This window comes from Oratosquilla oratoria, chromosome 16, assembly GCF_046742065.1.
Source record: "Oratosquilla oratoria isolate Oo_2021 chromosome 16, ASM4674206v1, whole genome shotgun sequence".
NCBI lineage: Eukaryota > Metazoa > Arthropoda > Malacostraca > Stomatopoda > Squillidae > Oratosquilla > Oratosquilla oratoria.
The window spans coordinates 31,208,535-31,218,534 of record NC_134792.1 but is presented as its reverse complement, the minus strand read 5'-3'; the positions used below and the strand labels follow the sequence as shown (position 1 = coordinate 31,218,534).

Sequence of the window (10,000 nt, the reverse complement as noted above, 5' to 3'; positions counted from 1 at the left end):
CGAGTTTGGACATGGAGCCGTCGCCCCGTGGGCGGTGGGCGGCGGTGGGCGGCAGAGGGCGGTTCTGGACTCTTGATTTTCGAACTTAACTCGCGGGCACACAAAGTCCCAAATATTACTTATGTGTATCAATAATTCAGACGGGTTTATATCATCTTCTTCGTCTTTGTTTTCTTCTTCTTCTTCTTCTTCTTCTTCTCCTTCTTCTTCTTCTTTGTTTTCTTCTTCTTCTTCTTCTTCGTCTTTGTTTTTTCTCTTATTTTCTTCTTTTTCATCTTTGTCTTCTTCTTTATCTTTGTTTTCTTCTTCTTCTTTGTCTTTTCCATTATCATCGTTTTCTTCTTCCTCTTCTTTTCCGAACTATTGCTCCTTCTGTATATTAATAATTCAGATGGGTTTCTTCTTCTTCGTCGTCTTCTTTTTCTTTTTCTTCGTCATCTTTTTCTTCTTCCCCTCCTTCGTCGTCTTCTTTTTCTCCTTTCTCTTCTTTGTCTTCTTTTTCTTCCTCCTCTTTTTCGTCATCTTTTTCTTCTTCCCCTCCTTCGTCGTCTTCTTTTTCTTCTTCCTCTTTTTCGTCATATTTTTCTTCTTCCCGTCCTTTGCTGTCTTCTTTTTCTTCTTCTTCGTCTTTTTTTTTCCTGGTGCCTCGGAAATAATGGTTCTTGAAATATCATTGTGTTCCTTCAGGTTCTAACTCTCTAATACACTTCCATTGTAACGATTATTATCTTTATCCCCTTTCGAGATGCCTCCCAAGAAAGCCATCTCGATACACACAGAAAGTACCGAAGCACAACTTTAAAAGAACACCTGCCTTAAGATTTACTATAGCCCATTACCATTAACGTCCATACCGCAGGTGAAGGTAGCAAATCACCAAACGGGTTGGCCGGTGTCTTGCCGGCAGGTTTTCTGACTTGAAGCAGCCGGTGAGCGCCCGATTGCAAGCCAGAGGACATTAAGGCAAGAGGTTTCCCTCTTCCGGCCCTGAAAGAAATTATTTTTGCCCGTCGTGGGGTTCGGGGTGGTGGGTTGGCGCCCAGGGCCGAGATGCGTAGAAAAATCCCATAAAAAGATATAAAAAAAGGATATTACCGGCATTAGCGGTATAGCAGATACAGTAATGGCACGGGAAGCCACAGGAGAGGAAACTGCCCAAGCTAAGACCGGAGAGACACAGGAGATTGGCCATTGGTAAGATGCCAGCGGACGATATGTTACCTGGCACCCATTTAGGCATAACGTAGTGCCCGCATTAACAAGACGCCTCCTGGTACCGCAATAATTGAGCGTCCCTTAAAAGAACTAGCCTCTCACGCACGTCTACCGTGAACGCAGACATGAAAAATCTCACTCGTTCTCTAATTTGATTTAACCCCTTAAACTATAATTACTGTCTTATCAATCCATTTAATACATTTTCTCTGCTTTAACCTAGAATTTATGTTTTATTTATTCCCTTAATACGTAGTTCCTACCTTAATTATTCCTTTAATTCGTATTTCATTACTATAGTGATACATCATAGAAATAATAAAATCAATAACAAAAATAATAATAAAAATAATTAATGATAATGATATTGATGACAATGATGTTAATAACAATAATGACAATAGTAGCTGTGATAATAAGTGATAATAATAATAATAACAACAACATTAATAATAACAATGAAATCAATAATAATATAATTAATAATGATTATTGATAATAATGACATCAGTATCAAAATGATTAATGATAATAACATCAGTGATGATTGATGATTGATGATGATGATAATGTAATCAGTTCCTTATGGTGTGGGTCTTGCTGGATGGGAATGATGAGAGGTGAGGGACACGGAAATGTCCAGATTAGGCCTTCTGGTAACTTGCAGTCTCCTTCATTCATACGTTCTTATATTACAAGACCCAAGATGTACGTCGCTGCATTGAAAGGGTTACCTCTGCCTATTGTGTTCTCGCCCTCGTGACCCTGTCTGACCTTCAGGCAGGGGAGAGGTCCTCCCCTCTAAGACGAAGTCCTTTTTCGAACGACATCGAGATCCTTAATCCATTTCCTTCCTCAAAGCCTCTGCGAAAAATCCCCCTTTTCACGTTCCCTCACATCTGCCCTCTTCGTTTTACCTTACACAGGCACTCCTTGAGATATTTTCATAACACCCCTACGGACCCAAGTCGCGCAGGATCGTTCTATGTTTAGAAACTGACCTCCTCGCAAGGGAGAATGAAGATGACGTTTAATTTCTGCTACGACTCCATGAACCTCTCCTTCCTCATCTCTGTCTCTCTTCCTTTATCTCTGACTACACCTCTTTAGTACAAAATTATTGTCTCTAAGGATAGAGGCGCTGGTTATTACCTACGAAATGGTGATGTCCTCTCTCTTTCCTCCCCCTCCCTTCTGGTCTCACTTGACTTAGTCCAAACACAGCCCCCATCACTACTGCCCTTCTTCCAATACTATCACCATCCTCCGGGTCCGTTCAAGGCCACGAGGTCCATCACATTCACCGCCACTCCCACCACCATCACCACCACCACCACCACCACCACCACCACCAAAACCATCTCGCTTTTATCTCCCTTCTGCCCATACTGGTCTCACCAAAACAAATTTTTCCCATCGCCCCTCCTGTGTTCCCTTCCTCAACCCTGATCCTTTCCTTCCTCTTCGGCTTTGTCCTCCTCCCCTATGACCCCGGCCTCCCCACCCCCAACACCCCTCACCCTCACCCTCCCTTCCGCAGCTTCCAGACAGTCAAACTTCCTTCTCGAAGCTCCGGTTTCTACTGTCTCGCTTTGAGCTCTGAGGCACAGACTTCCGACTTGTGTTTCAGCCTCTCGTGAGGGCCTAAAAATGTAGGCAGGTCTGAGTACTCCTAAGAACATGAGTTAGAAAATACAAATTCAAAAAACATTAAAAAAAAAAAAGACCACGATGGTGACTAAGGCGTATACGTGCGTGTGTATGTATGTACGTATATGTGTACATATATGTGTGTGTATATGTGTGTTTGTGTAAGTTTTTGCGTGTGTGTGTATGAGTGTGTTTGTGTCCGCGGGTGTGGAAACTTTAAGGTATGTGTTGTAGCTTACCTGTGTTTACCAAAGAAATTAAATACAAAACCAACATAACGAACAAATCCAATTGTTGAAAAAATAAAAATAGTCAGAAATCAAAACATTAAGTACTTGAACAAAATTCGTAGAGAAATGAAAATAGACAAAAAAAAAATTAAGAGCTTAGTAGAAGGAAATGCATAAACATGTTTACCAGACTGTATCGATGAGACAGGTAGTAAGAATACGAAGACTGAATACAACATTAAAAGAAATAGATACGAGAAAACCACTTGGGTGTTTAAACCGGTTTAAAACAGCAAGAACACAAAAGAATCAGTGAAAAGTACTTCACAAACACCATTTCTAATATCACCCCAACGGACCAGAGTCGCTCAAAACACACAAGAACATGAAAATAGAGGAGACTGCAAGAGACCATAAGGTCAACACTAGGCAGCTCCATATCGCTTACCACCTGTCATTCCTATCCATAAAGTTATTTAATTTTCTCTCAAAACAACCAATTGTTTCAGCGATCATGGCTACAAACTCCATTCGCTTACCATTCTGTTGGTAAACCTGCTCTTGCCTATTTCCTTCTTAAATCTAAATTTGTCCGAACAAGCACCCACGAGGAACTAGCCGAGACGAAATGACGGAGTCTGGGAGATGCTAGCGACTTCATGAGTCCTGGTCGTCTTGTGCAGTCTTCTGGAAAGCGTCCAACACTTACCTCATAATCTAGCTGAGCAAAAACGGTTCTCTCCCGTCACCATCACCCACTCTACCACCGCAGTGTCCGCAAGTCGTCCAGGAGACCTTCTTCCAGTCTTCAAATGACACTGCATCTCCCGGGTCCATACCTTTGTAGATTCTTCTAAGAGAACTTCTGGTCTTCAAATGACAATTCTCCCGTCACCATCACCCACTCTACCACCGCAGTGTCCGCAAGTCGTCTAGGAGACCTTCTTCCAGTCTTCAAATGTACAGCATCTCCCGGGTCCATACCTTTGTAGATTCTTCTAATAGAACTTCTGGTCTTCAAGTGACACTGCATCTCCCAAACCCAAACCACTGTAGATTTTTCTAAGAGAACTTCTAGTCTTCAAATGACACTGCATCTCCCGAACCTATCCCTTTGTAGATGAAAAGAAGACTTTCGCAGCTTCAGTCTCTACAACATATGCGCGACAAAAGCCAGAAGAAAAAATATATGCTGCTTCTTCAACTGTGTACACACATCTCTCAATGAAGAAAACATCTTGAATGATTCGAACGAAGTAAAAGTTTTAACACACACGTAAAATGAAGGAGGAGGTGGAAGAATATAGAGAAGAAGAATGAAGAAGAAAGAGAAGAAGACGAAGAAGAATGTCAAGAAAAAAGAAGGGAAATCGTCAAGAGACCTTCTTCCAGTCTTCGTACTGGATATTGCGGCCACAGTTTGTGGATTCTTTGCGAAGAGAAGGACTAATGACACTGCATCGAAACCCAAACCACTTCTTCGTCTTCAAATTTCACTTCTATCTTCTTATTCTTCTTCTTCTTCGTCTCTATCTTCTTCTCGCTTTCCTGCTTCTTCAATATTTACACACATCTTCTATTTCTTGAATGTTTCGAACGTAGTAAAAGTTTTCCCACGTTAAGGTCAACGCAAGAAGAAACAACATCATATGTCAAAGAAAAAAGACTATAACACTGGATACACTCACACCTCTTTGCACACACACACACACACACACACACACAAGAACACACACCACACACTTCACACACACGCACACACACACACACACACACACACACCACAACCTTCACACACACACACAATCCACACAAGTCACAACACAACACACACACACACAACACACACACACACAACACACACACACACAACACACACACACACACACACACACACACACACACACACACACACACACACACACACACACAAACACACACACACACACACACACACACACACACACACACACACACACACACACACACACACACACACACACACACACACACACACACACACACACACACACACACACACACACACACACACACACACACACACACACACTATCATTGGACGTTGGCCCTAGCAACCCCATCCACGTTATGTACGAAAATTGGGCTAGTCCTAAAATCAGCACAAAATGTATATGTCAATATACCTTTGCATTACTGTTGACTAAATGCATCGATTATTATAATTATCATCATCACCATCATCATCATTATTACACACACACAAACGCACGCGTAAACACCCTTTCCCGAAAAACCCACGCAATGCCACATTGATAGCTGAGCAACAGACCCTCTCATAAGCATCCAGCAAGACGAAAACTGTCGACCGCAGCGATCCCCAGCCCTCCAGCTGCTGGAGAGCATTCGAGTCGAGCAAAAGAAAACAAGAACGTAGGAGGACTGGAGGAGATGCAACTTGATGATACTACAGAGGACTGCGCTGAGGTCTTACTCGATGTGGCACTCGTTAAAGGTGGAGGTGAGTTACGGTCCTCAAAGAAAGCTTTAGCGAATTTAAATAGAAGAATATGAGCATAGAAATATTTTATATGTATATATATATATATATATATATATATATACATATAGACTTTATATATATATATATATATATGTGTGTGTGTGTGTGTGTGTGTGTGTGTGTGTGTGTGTGTGTGTGTGTGTGTGTGTGTGTGTGTGTGTGTGTGTGTGTGTATGTACAAAACAAATCACTAAGCACACGTGACAACAATACTTGCAGAAACCACTTTGGAAAATAAAAGAAATGAATGCCGAACGTTTTCGTCTCTTCAAGACATCATCAGGGTACAAAGAATGATGTCTTGAATAGACGAAAACGTTCGGTATTCATTTATTTTATTTTCCAAGTGGTTTCTGCACACACACATATATATATATATAATATATATATATATATATATATATATATATATATATATATATATATATATATATATATGCAGAAAAAAAACACTGGGGAAATAAGAAGCTTAGTCCCGAACGTTTTTCGTCTATTTAAGACATTATCAAGGAATACACAGTTACAGAGACAAAGGTGGATATATATACATAAAGTAAAAGACAAGCTAGGAACATGGGAAGAACACACAAGATGCTTCACAATCAGGTAGAAGCCGATGTTTACATATTCGGACGTTTGGTCCATGACGTTACGTCACCCCCCGCTTAATAGCACTTGGAGAAGTTCTTACAATTTTATCAATATATATATATATATATATATATATATATATATATATATATATATATATATATATATATATATCACGTGAAAACCACTGTTGGAGTAAAAAATGACTGGAGGCAGGGAATATATATATTTCGATTGCAAACTGCAATCCTCTTCAGTAGATATCTACTGAAGAGGATTGCAGTTTGCAATCGAAGTATATAGATTCCGTCTCCAGTCTTTTTTATTCCAACAGTGGTTTTCAAGTGATTGACAAATGTGTGATTACATTTTTCACCTATAATATATATATATATATACATATATATATATATATATATATATATATACACGAATATACCCAAGTATAGAATATAAGAATATAATTGTAAAATATGAATATATAAATACAGATATAAATGAATAGAAGAGAATCTAAATGTTATCTAAATACTCGTTTCAGTTTAGGTATTTGTATTTAGGAGGCTAAGATGATGCAAACGTTAGGAAAGTAATAATAGAATTAAAAAGTGATAAAGATAATGATAACAAACAAATAAATAAAATAAAAAGAAGTATTAATGTGAAAATAAACACTATCCATATATGGACACTTCATGATTTTTACTATGGCTGAAACTGAAATACTTCATTCAATCGGACTATATATTTCAGACTTTGGGGTCACGGTCCATCAGATCTTTCAATCAAGGGATCGTCTCGCAATTGAAACTTTCAATCCTTCAATATCTATCAAGGAATCAACCATCCGGAGTCCACTGCTGAACAAAGGCCTTTTCCATAGCATTCCATGACTTACACGACTACACCAGCTTCAGCCACATCACTCCTGCAAACTTCTCTGTCATGTCTTTCCACCTTCTGTCAGTCTATCTCTATACCAGCCCCAAAATGGCTGATGACAAAAGACTGTTCACCTTTTTCAAGAGGAAAAGAACGCACTGTATACATTCCAGTACATACACCGTACACCCTTCATAAGAGTTACGTAGTAGACCACAAGTGATACAAAGGAAGGTATTTGGGGGAGAAAAAGTATTCTATGAAAAAAAAATATATATATATAAAGAAATGTACACTGTAAAGTTGTCTTGGGACCCGACCATAGAAAAATATACCCCGAGATGAAAGGGCTCTCTTCTGGTTGGAGAATCAAGACGTAGCTTATGTGTCGTGGAAGGGAGATGGGACGCACCTTGGAGGAGAAAGGGGGGAGAAGATGGAGAAAAAGAAGGTGAAGAGGAGAAAGAAGAGGGAAAAAGAAGAGAGAGAGGAAGAATACGGAGAAGAAGAAGAAGAAGAGGAGGAGGAGGAAGAACAAGATGAGGTGGAAGAAAAGCAAGAACAAAAAGATGAGGAGGAAGAAGAGGAGGAAGACAAGGATGAAGAAGAGGAAGAAGAGGAAGAAGAAAAGAAGAAGAAGAAGCAGAAGAAGAAGAAGAAGAGGAGGAGGAGGAGGAGGAGGAGGAAGTAGAAGAAGAACAGGAAGAGAAAAAAGGAGAAAAATAGTATATTTTTGAGGGCGAGGGAAGGCAAAGTGTACATACTCACCGAACGCACACAGGGAGAGAGAGAGAGAGAGAGAGAGAGAGAGAGAGAGAGAGAGAGAGAGAGAGAGAGAGAGAGAGAGAGAGAGAGAGAGAGAGAGAGAGAGAGAGAGAGAGAGAGAGAGAGAGAGAGAAGAGAGAGAGAGAGAGAGAGAGAAAAGAGAGAGAGAGAGAGAGAGAGAGAGAGAGAGAGAGAGAGAGAGAGAGAGAGAGAGAGGAGAGAGAGGAGAGAGAGGGGTGGCGAGAGCGAGCGAGCCTTAGTGAGCGCAGTCTTCCGAGCCGCCGGTTGCCGTGTAGGGTGGGCACTTTCAGTAAACATATTTGAGACCAATTAGAGCTCTTGAGTCCTCAGACCACCCGCTTTCGGTTGAATGCGTGTGATGTTTACCAGAAGAAAATGTCTTCAGTCCGCCACCGGGTAAAGGTCTGAGTTCAAAACTCGGTAGAGTTAGCTGGAGCACCAAAGAAGGAAGGCAACATACAAGAAGAAGAAGAAAAATTCGATTACACTTTTCACAGAACTTGGTGTGGTCGATATCAAGCGGTTCTATTCAGTTTGGGGGACAAAGTTTCATCCTGCAGGACTCAATGCTGCCTCCTTCTCGTTAGGATAAAGCACCTTGCATGCTTTGGTTTAGCTATCGCAATATCTTATTTGAATGGATAAATTGTCATATAAATAATTATAGAAACAACAAATGACTTAATGCTGTCTCCCTCATTTTGTTCTTTCGTTAGGATAAGGCACCTTGCATGCTTTGGTTTAGCTATGGCAATATTCTATTTGGATGGATAAATTGTCATATAAACAATTAAAGAAACAACAAATGAATAAAAGAAATAAATGAAAAATAATTCTTTAAATAAGTAAATAAACAAAGTGACAAAAAAACAAATGTGCTTCAATATATAGCAAATACATAAACACATCTAAGGATAGATAGATAAATGAATAAAGAGATAAATGAATAAGTAAATATAAATGAATTATAAATAAGTCCTTAAACAAATAAACAACAAGATCAGAAAAAGAAAAACAAATAAATACTTAAGTACGTACCAAATACATAAATGAATAAATAAATATAAATGAATTATAAATAAGTCCTTAAACAAATCAATAAATAGATAAAAAAAAGTCAACAAATATATACTTAAGTACGTACCAAATACATAAATGAATAAATAGATATAAATGAATCATAAATATGTCCTTAAACAAATCAATAGATAGATAAAAAAAAGTCAACAAATATATACTTAAGTATGTACCAAATACATAAATGAATATAAGAATAAATGAATAGTGATGAAGAGGCCTTGTGAACCGTTCCCTCGGAAAGAACTTCACCGTGAGTGGACTAGCGAAGGGAATGAAATAAGTAAGATAGAAAGGTAGAGAAAGAAAGAGATAGAGAGACAGATAGATAGATAGATAGATAGATAGATAGATAGATAGATAGATAGATAGATAGATAGATAGATAGATAGATAGATAGAGATAGAGAGAGAGAGAGAGAGAGGGAGTGAGAATTAGGGAGAGAGAGAGAGAGAGAGAGAGAGAGAGAGAGAGAGAGAGAGAGAGAGAGAGAGAGAGAGAGAGAGAGAGAGAGAGAGAGAAGGGAGGGAGAGAGGGAGGGAGAGGGGGAGAGAGAGAGAGAGAGAGGGAGGGAGGGAGAGAGAGAGAGGAGTGAGAGAGAGAGAGAGAGAGAGAGAGAGAGAGAGAGAGAGAGAGAGAGAGAGAGAGAGAGAGAGAGAGAGAGAGAGAGAGAGAGAGAGAGAGAGAGAGAGAGAGAGAGAGAGAGAGAGAGAGAGAGAGAGAGAGAGATGGGTGGGGTGTGTGTGTGTGTTAGAAGAAGAACCTTAAGACCGAAGATGAAAAGGCGTCTACGGCGGCGGCATCGCCCGGGAGGAGGAGGAGGATTCCGAGGAAATGGGTTGACAGCGATTGAATTGTGTCCGCCCGAATAGATTGGAAAGCGGTACGCGAGACACCGTACCACTCCTCAGAGAGAGAGTGAAGGGCCAAGGAATTGGGAATGCTGTGGAATGGGGTGCTGTGGGGAGTACGATGCTACTTGGGCATAGTGATGTGAGGTATGGTGCTGTGGGGGCAATGTGATGTG

The 10,000-nt window shown here is 40.0% G+C and overlaps 1 protein-coding gene across 1 annotated transcript in view; it reads right to left on the bottom strand.

The window, feature by feature from the left end:
- LOC143033595 (uncharacterized) overlaps nt 1-10,000 on the bottom strand; it is a 1,010,041-nt gene that overhangs the window by 489,762 nt on the left and 510,279 nt on the right. The gene's annotated exons all lie outside the window — the stretch shown is intronic.